Source organism: Lithobates pipiens, unplaced genomic scaffold (genome assembly GCF_037356315.1).
Source record: "Lithobates pipiens isolate NorthernLeopardFrog02 unplaced genomic scaffold, aLitPip1_a1.2 Scaffold_13, whole genome shotgun sequence".
In the NCBI taxonomy this organism is placed as follows: domain Eukaryota; kingdom Metazoa; phylum Chordata; class Amphibia; order Anura; family Ranidae; genus Lithobates; species Lithobates pipiens.
Window position 1 is genome coordinate 388,310,499 of NW_027507718.1, and position 18,089 is coordinate 388,328,587.

Genomic DNA, 18,089 nt, shown 5'->3' on the forward strand with positions numbered 1-18,089 from the left:
CATTCCAAACCTGAAAATAAAAAGTTCAAACATAAACTCTGGCCCAGCTCCAATTTTGAATGCCTTATTAGGTCTTAAAGGAGAACAGGATGACTTACCACCACCTCATGACTGTACACAATCAATACATCAGGACACTTCACCTAGAGCAGATATGCTTTCAGTACCAATTCCTACTGCACAAACAGTTTTTGTTGATGGCTCTTGCAGCAGACCGAGTGATAATGTCTATATATGCTGTTGTCCAACTGCCGGATACTGTCCTCAAGGCCAATCCAATACCCTATCAGTCTGCACAAGCTGCTGAATTGATTGCATTAACCCGTGCATGCCAGCTGTTTGCAGGAAAAGAGGTAAACATTTACACCGATTCCAGGTATGCTCATGGTGTGGTTTGGGACCAGGGTGTAATATGGCTTCGCAGAGGATATGTGGCAGCGGATGGAAGGAGCATCTCACACTCTGACCTAGTCACAGCATTACTAGATGCAATTCAGTTGCCTTCAAAACTAGCTATCATGCACTGTAAGGCACATACAGGCCAAATGACTGATATAGCCAAAGGTAATGCACTAGCTGACAGAATGGCTAAAGAAGCTGCATCTACACAAAAGGCAAACATTCAAATGCCCATGCTAACACCTCAGCCATATTCCCTGAAAGAGACACATTGGCTCACGGAACTACAGGCTTTTGCCACCCCTGATGATATTGCGCAATGGAACTGTGATGCGATGGTACAAAAGGATCCTAAAACAGGATTAATCTGCAAAGAGGGGAAGCCGTGTATTCCTGTTGCTAGCGCCCCCCTGTTCATTGCACAATACCATGGACTGGGTCACAAGGGATGGCAGGCCACATGTGAAATTCTAGATGCAGATTTTTTCATTGCAGGATTACCTAATCTAGTCAAAGCTTTTGTAAGGGGATGTGTCACTTGCATTAGGAACAATCCAACAAACCCAAAGAAATCAAAGCATGAACATCTTGAATACCCAACAACACCGTTTACCCATTTACAGATAGACTTTACACATATGCCCAAAGAAGGAAGGAAACAACAATATCTTTTGGTCATAGTGGACATGTCACGCTGACCAAAAAATCTTTGTCACCAACAATGAAAACGCACAAACTGTAGTGAAGATCCTCACACAGGAAATTATTCCTAGATGGGGATGTCCATTGCAAATAAATTCAGACAATGGCCCAGCTTTCACAGCTAAAATTTGCCAAGATCTTGTAAAAGTACTAAAAATAGACTGGAAATTTCACCTCCCCTACCATCCACAGAGTTCAGGAATTGTAGAAAGAATGAATAGAACAATTAAAGACAGGATAAGGAAAGCTACGGGTGGGAATTTTGGCAAGTGGAAAAAAGTTCTCCCAGCTGTATTAGCTGAAATCAGAATGACCCCTCACAGTGTGACGGGTTATTCCCCCTTTGAGGTACTCATGGGTAGGCCATTCCCCACACCGTGGGCTAATCATCCCTTGATGGTAGAGAAAGGTGATTTGGAACAAATACAGGCGGAATATGTAAAAAAACTGATTGAAACTCTTGATATTGTTGAAAGAAGAGTTGCTCGCACCTCTCCTTCTTCTTCACTGGTACCAACCCACCCGTTCCAGGTCGGTGATCAAGTTGTGGTCCAGAGGCTTCAGAAAGGTCGAAAGCCGCAAGAGGTTCCATTCGGACCAGTGACCAAAGTGGTAGCCGTCACCAGGACCGCCATCCTTACAGAGGAAAGTCCTACTTGGATCCATGCCAGCAGAGTAAAGAAGGTTGATCTAAGCCCAGGAATTGAAGAAAGGCTGAAAAGAGGTGAAGCAGGTGTTTTAAGTCCTCAAAAGACAAGCACAGACATAAAGGACAGTGATGTCACTCATTTCACCACAGACTTCTGGGAAGGCCTTTTGCCTTCTGGTGATGTTTCTACTTCTGATCTTTGTCCCAGTGTGGATAATAACTAACTGTATCTTTCATCCTGAAGACTTAGGTGCCTTGAAACTCATATGTGGTAAAAAGCGAAATACACACCAACCATACTGACTTTCACCTCAGAAATCGCAGTAAAAAGAGATGTCTCTAATGAATTGATCAAAGAAACAAGTTTTTCTGGAAAAATGTTACTGTTAAAATTTAAATATGCTTACGATAGAAAGTCAGGATATGAAAAATGCTAAATTTGTAGTAAGTTGCACCCAGAAACTGCTAAAATCCCACTTTTAGCTGTCCCTCTGAACCTCAAGTCATTATTGGAAAATACTCTAGTCTTAAGTATTAAGAATGTCTCGGAAGGGTACCGCAATCAGAGTATTATGTTTTACACTTTAGGAAAGACACATGAACCTGAGTGGTGTGTTCAGTTAGGCAATACATCCAACGGAATAGGTATGTGTTCCAAGTCTGTATTTAACATTTCAAAGGGTATTCCCTTCCACACCAGTAACATTATCATAGGTCATATGTGTAGTTACAAAAATCAATCCCTTAACAACACCATTAGTGAACTTACTACATACAGGAACACAACCTCTGGGATACTTGTGAGTAAACTTGTTAGTGCTGCATTTGAGGCTGGAACTGAGCCCCAACGTAGTTCTCTAAGAAGTTTTTCATTGGGAAACAATACATATGTATGCTGTGCTAAAATTTGTTACCCATGGATCCCCGCAGGAGTGAAAGGATGGTGTTATTTAGCACAGTTGGTACCAGTCATGTCAGCCCTAGGCCAGAATCAGGAACATCACATACAAGTTACTTCAAGTCCAGTACATAGGTTAACTTATAAATACAAGAGAGAAACCCCACCTATGTTTTCTACTTCAGATAAGTCATGGACATGGTTTCCATCCTGGACAGGATGGGGCATAACCATGATGGACAAATTAAATAACTACACTGGTTTAATAAATGATGTTATGGAAAAAAAAACTCTCAAGATATAGGACTACTCAATGTCGAGCTCAAAGCAATTAGAAGACAACTAGAGTTACACGAATTGGCTATTGAAAGCATGAGTGCAGCTCTGACAGGTTAATGCGAAATGACCCAAGATTATGAATGTTGTACATGGTTTCACAATACCAGCCTGGAAATCCCAGACTACTATGATGTTATTAATCAACACCGAACACAGGTAAATGAATTAATGAAACAAGCAAGGGACATAGGTAATTATGGATGGAACCCCTTTTCTAGTTTGGGTTTAGGTGGAATGTTTTCATGGTTAAAGGACATAGTGATTATGATGATCATAGTACTATTGTTAGGATTGATAGGCTACCTGATTTTCAAGCTTATTCTACTTTGTATTAGCAAGTGTACTACACCAGACCAACCTTCTCACGCATATACACAATATCTGCAGCTTTATGTAAATGAATATAACAAACGTAGCAAGAACCGTAGATTTCAGGAGGCTGCGGATCTGTAGAAGTCATTCCATGACTTAAGAGGGGGTTGAAAGGTTATGTTAAGCATCCATCTTGTTTCTGTCAGCCATCTTAATATTCACAAACTTCCATTTTACAATATGTACAGTTTGAACACCCCTTTAACTTCTCAGATAACTGTCTCAACATGAGATTCTTCTAACTCATGTGTTCTCACACACTTATCTATAACCTTCACACTGTTTCTCAGCATTCTTTAGCTACAGAAGGAATTATGTATCTTTTCTTATATTAATTTAGCTAGCTTAGAACAAAGAACAATAGCGTTTTGTTTTGACCAGCTGTAATCGTCTTGATGTCTACTGCGCATGTCTTATTCTGTGTGACGCGAAATGTACTATATCAATCGCTTTGTAATAACTTAATACAATTAGTTCTCGAAGGACGCCATGGTGTGTGTGTGGTTTTATTTGTCCTTTGAGAATTGATTCCAGAGCGCTCTGAATTTATACAATACATTGGATCTAAGGTCTGAGAGGTTGAAGGGACCACCCTAGACACAGGATTAACCCTTTCAGTAAGCACAGTATAAAAATATAGTTTGTGCACATCTGGAGTTAAGACATACACATACACCATAGCCTTTTTCTAAGATTAATCGTTCTGTCGAGTAGAGCACTATTAAAGATCCATGAACATTGAGGACGGTGTGGAATTCATGCTTTAGATTGGATAATAAGGTGTTGATGAAGATCCCTGGAAGGACATTTTGTGGACTGGGGTGTGAAGGACATTAAGAGCTAGCACTGATTTTATAACTGATACTAATACATCATTAAAGTTATGTTTTATGAGTTTGCAGTTTAAGTATCTAAAAATGTAAGTGAAACATCTGTACTTAGGTGAATTTATGCATATATTAGCTTCTGACATTATGCCTAGAAACATACAACATACAACAGATATAGATGAATAAGAAGTGCAGCACTCACAAACCCAAAATAAATTAATAAAAATAAATAGTAATAAAAAATAATCCTATAAATGATCAAGATCTTACTCCCAATATCTCCCATTCAATTACTAACCAGGTTCAACCCTTCTGAGATCAGACAAGATCGGGCATGTTCAGGGTGGTGTGGGGCTGTGGGCCTTAACTCCTCATGTCTATTGTCAACAGCAATATGTGTAATCAAAATGCTTTACATAAACCGCGATTTAATGATAATATACAAAAACATAAATCAATATGTACTGGAAAATCCACTAGGACAGAATAAAAGAGTCCCACAAGCAGTGATGAGAAAACAGGATGTGCTCCTCAGGTCAACATCAAACACTTGTAAGATCTCCCAGGTGTCATTGGTCACACACAAGGAAGAAGCAGCAGTGTGGGGTGGGGCTATGACAGACTGAGTTTAGAGGAAATGGGATGAATGATGCAGGACATCAGACGGAGGACATCTAGTGGCGCAAAAGAAGTACAGCAGGAGACATCTCTGGATTAAAGGCAAATATTGCAGCAAAATATCTTGGTTTATTTTTATCATTTCTTTTTTATCTTGTTATCTTTTGGCTGGAGTTTTGCCTTTACATACTTTAGTGTGGAAAGGAGAGATATGAGAATAAATTTAATGGAGAACAAAAGCCAGTGGATGTTATGTCCAAATAGATAGGGCACCTCATCCCTGAATCAAACATGAAATACAGGGCATAGGGAAGGGGATTATAAAAATGATATGCCAATGACAATTAAGCACAAATAGTATAATAAAAAAATATCACATTTTAATTAAAAAGTTTAAAAACCAAACAATACAAAAATTAGAACCACAGTATAGAAATAGAGCACTGTACAGTTATTCTGTTGACCGACACCAATTCACCATTCAACATCTTTGGTGTCGGTCAACAGAATAACTGTACAGTGCTCCATTTCTATTCTGTGGTTCTAATTTTTGTATTGTTTGGTTTTTAAACTTTATATAATTAACATTTGATATTTTTTATTATACTATTTGTGCTTAATTGTCGTTGGCACCATTATAATCCTCTTCCCTATGCTTTGTATTTCAAATTTAATGGAGATTTAGAGGACAATCACTGCAGTGTATGAAAAATTTAAGAGAGTTTAATAATAGGATACACTGAGGGAAAAGTTAAAATAAGGACCCTCATCTATACAAGGGAGAGGTTGAAGGGTACTTAAAGTAATATTAAAGCTTTGCTTTAACCAGGACAGGGATTGTGGAAAAAATGTTTTCAAAATGGAATAGCTGTACCAAATAGTGGGTATCTAATAATTTCTCACTGTATCAAAAAAACAAACAAAAAAAAAAACAAGGTTTAAGGAGTACAGAGAAGCCAAAGAGCATTCAATAAATAGATATGTTTCGTTAGCACAGATGCTTTTTGTTGTATTTCATATACTGTATATCTCATAAGTGTTTATTTATTTGCAGTTGCTTTAGAAACTATAGTTGCTATGGTGAACATGTGAAAAGTGAGTTTATAACTCTTTTACTTTTTCTATTATGAAGACATCGCTTTATTTATCCAAGAGGTCAGATGCGTGCTGGTGACATATTTTCTTCTGCCTGTTCGTGGTACCCTCCAATTGTTGCTTCAGCACCCCACGTTATGGACAGAATTGGTGTGCAATGTACATATCTTCATAATTGGATCATTTCTGTTGCACAGGGCCGGGTATCCCCAGTTAGGGGTTATGCACACAGGATGCTTTTACAGTTATTGTTAGGGGCATTTGACGTTTTTTTTTTTTAACTGCCGCTTTAAAAGCCCCTCCATGTTAGCCTATGTGTCTATGCACACATAAACTGTCAGAGGCGTTTGGAGGCATAAGCGTTTAGGGGCAGTAAAAAAAAAAATCACCAGCCCATGCTTCCAGGAGCAGTAAAAAGGAGCTGCAAAAACAAAAAAACGCATCTAGACGTTTTTACATTATAGAGTGTTTTCAATAAAAAACGCTAACGTGGCAAAACATGCAAAAATGCTAATCTAAAAATGCAGCTAAAGCTCATCCCCCACAGTTGTAACCTTTTGTACCACTTGCCCCACCCTATTAGATTGTAAGCTCTTATGAGCAGGGCCCTGTTGACCCTCTTGTATTTTATTGTATTGTAACTGTATTGTCTCCCTTTATATTGTAAAGCACAGTGCAAACTTTTGGCACTATATAAATCCTGTATAATAATAATTAATCTTTTTTATTTTACATCTATTTAAATAATATTGCTGAATACTTCTCTCTAAGAAATTAGAGTTGTAGGAGATTTCACCATGTTAAAGACCCTTGCTATGGGATTAACATCTCAAATCAATATATTAGATTAGAAGAACCACATGAATGTTATTTCACCTTACTACAAGTTCCTGGAAGAAATACTGCAACATGGTAATATGAACCTGTAGTTAGCAGAGGTCAAGCAAGAAGAGATACACTTTAATAGTGTGAGCAAGAAACAACTAATGGAATGTGTTCTCTTGGAGCAAGGCTACAAGTAAACACAGTATACAAGCAAAATGGGGCTCTATCTCTACTATTAGGCCTCATTCACATGGGCCATCAAATTCCAGTGGCAAGAATCTGATGATTCTTGTCCACAGAATCACTGGTGTTTACGTTTAGCTGTGGCTGAGGCAGCGGCATTGGCTGTCTAAGGTAAATGCACACCCAGTGTTTAGGGAGGTATGATCACCACTGGATGCAGACAGATACGACGGCTCCTGTTCTTGCTTTGTACAGGCTGAGCAGACACCGCTGTTCACATATAACTGTCATTCCAGCAGCAAGAATCTGCTGATGCCACTGAAATCCAGTGTATGCTCTTAATCACCCGTATGAAGTAAGCCTTAAAGAAGTTGTAAAGGCAGACGTTTTTTTAACCTAATGCCGCGCACACACGGTAGGATTTTCTGACGTAAAATGTTCGATGTGAGCTTTTTGTCGGAAATTCTGACCGTGTGTGGGCTCCATTGGATATTTTCCATCGGAATTTCCGACACACAAAATTTGAGATCTGGATCTCAAATTTCCCGACAACAAAATCCGTTGTTGGAAATTCCGATCGTATGTACACAATTCCGACGCATGCTTGGAATCACGCACACTGGCTATTGAACTTTAATATTCTCGTCTCGCCATACGTCACTGCATTCTTGACGTTCGGAATTTTCGACGACATTGTGTGGCCGTGTGTATGCAAGACAAGTTTGAGCCAACATCTGTCGGAAAAAATCCAGTGGATTTTGTTGTTGGAATGTCCGATCATGTGTACGCGGCATAATGCATTCTGTGCATTAAGATAAAAAACCTTCTGTGTGTAGCAGTGTCCTTAGCACCCCCTTATTACTTACCTGAGCCCCATCTCTCTCCAGTGATGTCCGTAAATGTCTAAGCTGTCTGCTACACTTCTCCTGATTGGCTGAAATACAGCAGCGCTGCTATTGACTTCCATGGCTGTCAATCAAAGTCAGCCAGCCAATCAGAGGAGAAAGGGGGTGGGGCCACATCAGGGCTCCTGTCTGAATGGATAGACGGAGCTCTGACTTGACTTCAGTGCCCCCATAGAAAGCTGCTGGCTGAGGGGCACCCGATAGGAGGGAGGGGCCAGGAGCAGCAAAGAGGGACCGAGAAGAGGAGGATATGGGCTACTCTGTGCAAAACCAACTGCACAGAGGAGGTAAGTATAACATGTTTGTTATTTTAAAAAAAGAGACTTTACAATCACATTAAAGTGTAACTAAAGGCAAAACTTTTTTTTTTAGTTTTGGTTTATGTAGCACATAAAATATCTTTTTGCAAATAGAGGCCCAAGTGGATCACCTTACATACAAAACGGTAAAGCCGAGGTTCCAAGAAGTGATCCCCTAGGAGGCGGCCATGAGATGCATTCATCCCGGGTGCTAAAGGGATGGGGCCAACAGCAACCCACCGGGGGAACATGAGAGGGACAGACATGACTCAATAGTGACAGTTGTGTCCACTGATGTGCCTCGGCATTCGGGATAAACCACTGCAATATAAATATGTATATCTGAGTATTCTCATGAATCCTATTGTGGTAGGTTTTAAAACAGTAATGGATGATCTCAATATATTATACAACATAAACAACTGTAGTATGAATGTAAGTACTGTATGTATATCTAATTGCTGTCATAAGTCCTGCCAAAGAAAACTACCAAACTACAATAGTATTGGGTAAATCTACATATTTTGCAGAGCATATGCAACTGCAATGTAAATGCAAATATGTATCTAGGTATTTTCATGAATCCTGTAATGGCAGACTGTGAGACAAAAATGTTTGAAACAACATAGTATACAGAGCAATCCTTTAATGCTGTGAGTTGCAAAAAATGCTTGAATGTAGCAAGAAAAAAGCCACAAAAACAATAAAAAGTAGTGCCAATGCAGAGACTAAGGCAAGCATTGTCTAAGTGCAGAATGTGAACATGTGCATGACAATGTCCCAAACAGAAGGAATATGTGTTGCTTACCAGTATGTCCTCCAAGAGTGAAATGAAGTGGCAAAGTGAAGAGAAGGAAACCCCCATGTCTGTCCTCCCACCTATATCCCCCCATAGACGCCACTGGCTACACCCCTAACCCCATGTGAGGTGGCTGATTGTGCGAGCGCAAACAACGCCCACCACCTGCAAGAGGAGTGTGTGTGTGCGCAAATGCCTCCCAGCTACCTGGGATGGGCAAATCACATCCCATCGCAATGATGTCCCTGTAACGCGGAAGTCACACGAAGGCGTGCGTGCATGCCATGATGTAGTGACACCGCTGATCTGCGGAAAACCCACGACAAGTGTGGAGGCATGGCACCAATGTGCAGGTGGCCCTGTCCATCAGGCAGAAAGGAGGGGACAGCAAGGAAGGAGACCTCCCCTTCACGCATCGCAGTCTATTGTACTATGTGGACCAAAGTAGCAGCAGACCAAAAAGGGCATATGGGCGTCTTCCACTCGGGTTCAATACAAAAGAAGAGGCAGGTCTGATACTACCCATGACATATCTCCATCCCTAAATAATGCAACAAAAGGAAAATAGAATAAAACATAGTAACATGGTTTATTAAAACCTGAGTAAATGCACAAACATAAAAGCCAAGCTGTTCTCATGATGACAAATTGCTTGAAAATATACACATGTAATTATATACAATGAGTTGTACTGGCATCTATAACTTGACGCATTTGTGAGCCACTGCTCGCTTCTTCAGGAGTAGATCATTAGGTGCAGTATCTCTAGAAAAACAAAGTATGCATTGAAAATACACCTAAAAATATCTTGTCAGCATGCCTATCATCTTGGCTATCACTAATCAGGCATCTGTTTACATTTTTCCTTTCTAAAGCCTCGTACACAGGATTGAATTTTCAGCAGACAAAGCGCCAAACTTTTGTCCGAAGGGCGTGTGCTTAGATTTTGTCTTGCATACTAATGGCAAAAATTTTTGGTCAACAAACACGAATGTAGTGACGTACTAAGTGGAATTTCAGCTCTTGAGCACCACCATTTGGGCTCCTTCTGCTAATGTCATGTTTGGTGAGCATTGATTCTGAGCATGCATGTTTGTACTTTGGACTTGTGTGTGATGGACTTGTGTACACACGATACGAAAATCTGACAACAGGCTGTTGTCCGCCAAAAATTTACTAGCCTGCCATCCAACATTTGTTGATGGAAAGTTGGACAACAATTGTCTGATGGAGCATACTAACTGTCGGATTTTAGACAAACAGTCTGTCATCACATAATTCCCTGCCAAAAATCCGATTGTGTGTACGAGGCTTTAGGATCCTAAAAATCCTGCTCACTGTAGAAAAAATATTGTGCATTTTAACTATCATGATTTACGTTGTATTGTATGTTATTCATACTTCTAAACTTTGTTTTTTTTAATAATATAGTTGATCTTTATCTTTCTTGAAAAGCAACTCTGTTTAAGTAGAAGTGAGGGAGGTCTAGACTGCCTATGCTTTTTTTAAGACTGTTTGGGGCCCTGTAAGGAGACCTACATCACTCAAATGCATTATAGGAAATATGAAGAGGGAAGCTTACGAGCGCAGAGTATTGCAGACTGTTCCTGTATCTGTGACAGTTGCCTGATAGGCATGTTAAATGTTATTAGAGCTGACTTAGGCCAGGTTTACATTATTGTGAATTGGAATGCGGGATCTCCGCATCCAATTCGCAATAGCAAGAGAATGTGACTGGCTCTCTATGGAGCCGGTTCACATATCTCCGATGCGGCTCTGGTGCGAATTTGAGCAGGAGCCCTGTGCATCTTTTGGTCCGTTTAAGGTCCGAGTTCATCCCAAAATTCGGGCAGAAATCAGACCTGAATGGGTGAACCAAGATGCACAAGACCCCTGCTGGGAGCCGCATCGGCACCCAGTGTGAACCGTGCCTAAAGTGACACTAAACTGTTATTTAAAAACTGATAATTGTATGTGTTCCTAATTCAAAAATGTACCTTCTATTACCTTCTATTGCTCTCAACCTCCTCCAAATCTACAAATGCCTTCCTTTGCTGCTGTGATCCAACTTCTGTTACAGGGTGGCTGCTTTCATTTTCCTCAGTCCCACTTTGTGGTGGAACGCAGCTACATTCTGTTGGACTGTGATATGCCTAGAGCAGTGCACATGACCACAACTACATACACTGCTCATTCCAAACAAACAGAAGTGAGGGGGAAAAGGTGTGGCTCGGGAGCTCACCGACGACATTACAACCTACAATCTTTTTCCCTTCCCGATCTTCAAAACAGAATGTCACGATTCTTTCTAACAAGTGCAGAGAGTACTCACAGCTGGAAAAAAATAAAATACAATCCAGGCAGCCTGCCAAGTTTAATCACAACACAATAAGTATTAACAAAATATATTTTCGTTCTTTCATCAAAGGAAAGAACTCAGGCCTGTAAATTAAGGAAGTTTAACCATTTAAAGATCAAACCTTTTCTGGCATTTGTTGCTTACAAGTAAAAATCATTATTTTCTGCTAGAACATTACTTGGAAAACCCAAACATGAGATATATATATATCTATATATATATATATATATATATATATATATATATATATATATATATATAGATAGATATGTGTTTTTTAGCAGAGACCCTACAGAATAAAATGGTGGTTGTTGCAATATTTTTTGTCACACTGTATTTGCGCAGCGGTCTTTCAACCCCATTTTCTTTTGAAAAAATACACTTTAATGAATAAAAAAATAAAATAAAAAGTAAGGTTAGCCTAATTTTTTTTGTATAATGTGACAGAAGATGTTACACCGCGAGAGTCGTGAGAGAATCATGATCTTTATTCTAAGCAAAAAAATTGTGATTGTCAGTTTAGCCCAAATCGTGCAGCTCTACTCATGCATTCTATGTATGAAGGTAAAAAAACCTTCTATTTGCTGCTTCCCACATAGCACCCCCTAATACTCACCTGAGCCCCCTCTTGATCCAGCGATGTGCACAGGAGCCTCAGCTGTCCCAGCACTCCCTCTCCTCATTGGCTGAGACATCAGCAGGAGCCATTTGCTCCCACAGCTGTCAATCACAGCCAGTGAGCTAATACACAGAGAGTGGGGGATGGGGCTGAGCTGCAGCTCTATATGTCTTATAGACACATAGAGTAGGGATCAGAAGCAAGCTTGCACCAGTGTCCCCAAAGCAAGCGGATTGCTATTAGGGGCACTAGTCAATGGGGAGGAGCTAGTAGCGCCAGTGGGGGACCAGAGAAGAGGAGAATTAAGGCTGCTGTGTGCAAAACCCATGCACAGAGCAGGTAAGTATAACATTTTTTTACATTTTTATTTTTTAAAGCCGAATCTTCAATACCACTTTAATGAAAAGCAGATTACAGGGCCATTAAGTAGTGCATGTGTATGAATTCTTTTTGGAGAATAAGGATATCAGTTAGTGTCATTTTAAAACCAAAATACAATAAGATCCACTCTAACCTAAAGATCCTACTTGGCTAGTTCTACTTACACTAACCTTAAGTGCCCGTTCACACTACCGCGACTTGTCAGGCGACTTAGCCGCCTGACAAGTCGCGCTCCGTTCTGTACTATGGAACCGTTCTAATAGGAGCGACTCAAGTCGCTCCGACTTAGAAAAAGGTTCCTGTACTATTTTCGGGGCGACTTCAGGCGACTTGCATTGACTTCTATACAGAAGTCATTTTGCAAGTCGCCGCTGAAGTCATGTGCAGGTCGCGTCTGTGAGTCGCGCTGCAAGTCGCGTCGCCCCTGTGTGAACGGGCAAAAAATGCATTATTATATCGATCAATTCCAACCACACCCGGCGGTTGCTCGTTACACGTTCAAGCAAAATCTTCCAGACAAAAATGTAAACGTTAAACCGCACAAATTCAAATATCACTAATAATAAAATAATTGCTTTGCTGTTGGTTTCTGCATTACTGTCAGCACCATAGGCCCTAAGATCTGGTTCTGTGGTTGATTAGTTTGTCATCAGTGGCTGAGCTCCATGCTAATAGTTTGAGTCATACGTCACCCCCATGTTTGTCAGGCTGATTCCTTATTTGGTTTGAACGTTAAATCCCCGTCTGGCAAATGGATACTGAGCAGGCTCATTCCAAGAGAGTTAATTTGGAAGATCTCCAAATGGGAATCGTGCCAGGGCAGCAAGAAAGGAAGAAGGGGACTTCATAATCCCGAAGTGTGTCATTGCTGGAGAACATAAAGAGACTTGAGCGTTATCATTGAATAGAACTTATGTATTCTGATACAAATGAAGGCATCCCTTAAGTGCTTAAGAAATCTACACTGCCTAGTGTCTGCATGTCACAATGTCTGGGAAAACAGGAGTTAAGCCCCATACACACTATCAGATCTTCTGCTGACTTTTGTCTTCAGATTTAACAAAACCATGTAGTACAAGGGCCTGCCCGATTGCATACAAATTGAAACTCCTAAGGTTTGACCTCATATTATATGGTTTTGGTAAATCTGAAGGAAAAAATCAGCAGAAAATCTGATAGTGTGTATGGGGCTTAAGTTTTATGCAATTCTTCACACACAAATATGAGAGCTACATCATGATAGCTGCTCATACAGTTCAAAGCAAAACAATATTCTAGACCAGGGATATGCAATTAGCGGACCTCCAGCTGTTGCAATACTACAAGTCCCATCATGCCTCTGCCTCTGGGTGTCATGCTTGTGGCTATCAGAGTCTTGCTATGCCTCATGGGACTTGTAGTTCGGCAACAGCTGGAGGTCCGCTAATTGCATATCCCTGTTCTAGACCATGTCTAAATTCAGAGCCATTTTAATAAATATGAACTACTCATTTATTTGATTTTTAAAGACAGAAACATTTTCTCACTAAGTTTTTTTGATTCTTGAACTATTTGTTTTTTATTTGTTTTTGTTTTGCTTTGCTGTGCTTCATTTTTGGCATTGGAAATTCATCATGAATGTTTTATTAGCATATCAAAGTAATCTTATAGTACATCTATTTTACTGTAAAGCGACAGTCATTGTGTTATGAAGTTGTTTTTAACATATTTATGTTTATTGCATATATATGCAGTAGTTTGATATATGCATTTTTATAAGCATACTCTTAAGTTCCCTCTTCTCCGCAGATACAGCAAAAGAAACAAACAGGTGACCATATCCTAGTTTTACTCATGTAGCTTCTTCTTGGGATGATACAGGGTGGTCTCTAAGTAATGTGGCAGGCTTAACAGTTCCATCGTAGCATTTGGTTCTTGGTGTATGTTGGGGAGAAAAATAAGTTGGACCCCAGTCACTTGTTTTTACCTATTATTGCTGAACCCAATTGTAGGAGAGAGGGTATGGGGATATAGGATACTCAAATATAGCACAAAAATAGGGCAGGTATTTTAAAACCCTTCAACTGCAGCCTTCCACTGTCTTCATCAAGAAGATTCCTCAAAGATGACCCTTTCAGAGACTATCCTTGGCAGCATAGGTTTCTAGGCTTCAAGCATATAGTCACATAGTTCAGACATTTCAACCTGCAAAAACTCATTTTAGGGAGGTGGCAAGCTCATTTCAGGGAGGTGCCCCTCCCCCCACCCCGTGGCAAAATATGGGCATGGCTTAAATTGCGCTACATATTGGGCATGTTAAAGGGATTGTGGTTTAATAGTCTGAGATGACTTACATAATGCAGAATGCAGTAATGTTATATAGGGAATGTACAGTGTGGAGTGTATGGCAGTGAGTAGTATGTGTAGGAGAGGAGTGTGGAGTGTATGGAGGTGGGTATTATGTGCAGGACATGAGTGCAGAGTGTATGTAAGTGGGTATAATGTGCAGGTGAGGAGTGTGGAGTGTACAGTGGTGGATAGTATGTGCAGGATGGTGTCAGTAGGATAGTGGAAAATATCAGTAGTTCTTTATTTTTATTATTATTTTCTTGTCATTATCTTTTTACAATTTTCTTTTTTTGTGTTTTTCTTTTTTTCTTTTTTTTTTTCAAAATTCTTTTTAGGGGTCAGTGGATGGTGTCCGTGGGGCAGGGGACAGTGTCAGAATTTATTTTATTTTGTATTATTTTTTTACAATTTTATTTTTTTAATCATTTTTTTAAATTTTATTTTTGGGAATGATTGGGGGTGGGGGGTAGTGGACGGTGTCAGTACAGCAGTGAATGGTATCAGTAGAATCTTATTTTTACGTATTTTTTTTTTTTACAATTTAATTTGTTTTTAATTTTTTTCACAATGCTTTATGGTTGGAGGGGGTTGGGGCAGTGGACAGTGTTGGTAGGGCAGGGTGGAGTGGTATCGGTAAAATTTTACTTTATAGATTTTTTTTACAATTTTATTTTTTATAATTTCTTTACAATTCAATTATTTAATATTTATTGCATTTTTTTTATCTGTTGGGGGGCTCTTTAGTGAGATATCAGGCGTCTAAACAGACCCCTGACATCTCCCATTTGAGACAGAGAAAGGGACAGAGGACACAAATTGCCCAGACCCTTTCAGCACTGAAGATGAATGGAGAGGAGACAGAGTCTCCTCTCTATTCATAAACTGAGCAGAGTAAACAGGTTACTCTGCTCAGTTTTCACAGGACACAGGAGCAATCTTGCTCACTGTGTCCCATTCAGAAAAGGAAGGGACCAGTCCCTTCCTCTGCTCTCCTACCTGACATTCCCCACAGCAGTCGGCAGGAGAGGAGAGGAGGGAGTCGGCTGCGGGGGAGGAGGGGGGTGGAGGACATGAAGCCAGAGGAGCAGGACGTGGGGGGGGGGGGAGGGGGCTGGAGAAGGACAGGAAACAGCCAGGAATGATCGGAAGGGACAGCTGTGAGCACAGATCTCCCTGTATAGCGAGACAGAGGAGGCGATGATGCTGTCAGCTGAAAAGCTATACAGGGAGATTGATGCTCACAGCTGCCCTTTGCCACATCAATCATCCCCAGCTGTGAAGCTGGGGAACATTCCATGTGTGCAGGGTGGGGATGATACCCACTGCCGTCCAGGATTGGCCCTGCACCCGGGAGATCACCCGGCACTCGCGGGTGTGCAGTGCCACAGCCAAAATGTGGGAGACTCCCGCACCTCGCGGGAGACTTGGGATGTCTGTATCAACCTGAGGCCTAGTGGCAGAAGAAGAATATAGATTAACTGCTAAGGATCTCCACATCTATTATCCAGAATATGCATGGATGCCAACAATTTTAATTTGGTGGCATCACTAATCCATTAAAGAGGAAACGAGGTTGGGAAAGTGGGCTTTTTTCTTCACAAAGTGGGCTTTTGTTATACTGAAGTAGACAAAATCAGCAATCTTTATGTGGAGAGGACATTTATTAGGGTGCATGTGTAGAACATCAGTCCTACATGTTGTCAGGGGTGAATATTTAGCCACTGAGTACACAGATTTTTGAGCTAATTCAATTTCTTGGATGGTTCTATGTAGTTCTACCTCCTTACAAAATAAATACAGCTGATTTCTACAAACTCCGTTCCAGGCTAAATGACTCACAGGAATAAATAGATGTATGCCGCATTGATAGTGCCATATGTGGAGGGGACATGTGCAACCTGAGAATTTTTTTTATGTATCTGTAATTGGTGATCATATCATAACATGATATTTTCTTGGGCATTGTACAAAACAGCTTGTGCTTGTTTTTTCTTCTTATTTTTTTGGCATTGTGCTGTATGCATTGTGTGTAAATGCAAGTATAATACATATAACAGGTGTTATGGATATATATATCATCTTAAATCATTTATCCATAACCTCTTGGATCAGGTTTCCACTTTAGGGCCCCTTTCACACCTGTGGACCGTTCAGGTCCGCCTGTCCATTTTGTAGGCGAACCTGAACGGACACTCCATACCATTCTATGGAGCGACGGATGTCAGCGGTCATGTCCGCTGACATCCGATCCGCTCTGCTAAATTCAGACGGATGGAAACCCTATTTTCCATCCATCTGGCATATCGGATCGGATGAAAACGGACATCTGTCTTCATCCGATCCCCCATAGAAGAGAGCGGAGATCTGACAGGTCCATCTCTCCACAGTGAGCAGAGACGGACCTGTCATCCTCCAGCTCAGTGGGGATTAAAGGAGCGATCCCTGATTAGCAAGCGGAGTCCATCAAAACTGACATATATGTGTGAAAGGGGCCTTAGGCCATTTCAATGGGCAGGGCTGGTGGAGGAGCGGTGTACACACCACTCCGGCACCACCCAAAAGATGCTGCTTGCAGGACTTTTTCTAAACGTCCTGCAAGTGCTCCGCCCCAGTGTGGAAGCACTCAGGCTGTCACACTGGGGCTGCAGGGCTATATTTAGACCAAAGGTGCCTGAAAAACGCCCCAGTGTAAAAGGGGTCTACGTACTGTGTAAGGTGAAAAAGTCATAAAGCAAAGCAGCAATGCTTTAAGTTGCTGAAAATATCTTTACTGGTAAGGCAAACTGAAGAATTGTATCTAAAACTTGCCTGATAAATTGCTGGCCATTTCCATCTCTATTTATGTAATGCGCTTAGAAGCAGTTACCACAGTAGTGCTAGTCTTGAATATATCACTTAAACAAGCAGTGACAGCTGGAAGACTAATAAGGTATTCTCTTCATTGTGCTTTCCAGGGCCAGACATTAAAGAAGAACTACACTAAGGACAGTGTATTTATACATATATACATTTTATTTTATGGAAACCATAATAGTAAAAGCATAATATAAAGAAAACAGGATTGAACCTGCTACAAGAATGGATGTTCAAAATAATCTGCAATGCTGGATGCATCAGCCCATACCACAATTCCAAGTCAGAAGCATGTTATAATTACCATCTGTTCACTGTTCTGCAGTATGACCCACCATTAGTGCACACAAATACCCCTTCCAGCCAATCCTCTATATATACCCCCCCCCTGGGAAAAAAATTCCCACACCGACCATGATTTCCCATACACAGCGTCCCCCAGCACCAAGGGATTCAAACTGCACCAGCGCGGGTTTCCAAACCGCACATGCATAGTAACACTAGGCTGCCATGATCAACAAAGAAAAAGCGGTTAGAATGGTGGTAGGAGGTCCCGCGTAGACTCTTGCTTGCGCAGTGACACCTGGCTACCACCATCATCATGTTGAAGAGGGGCAGAGTGGCAAGGGATAGGAG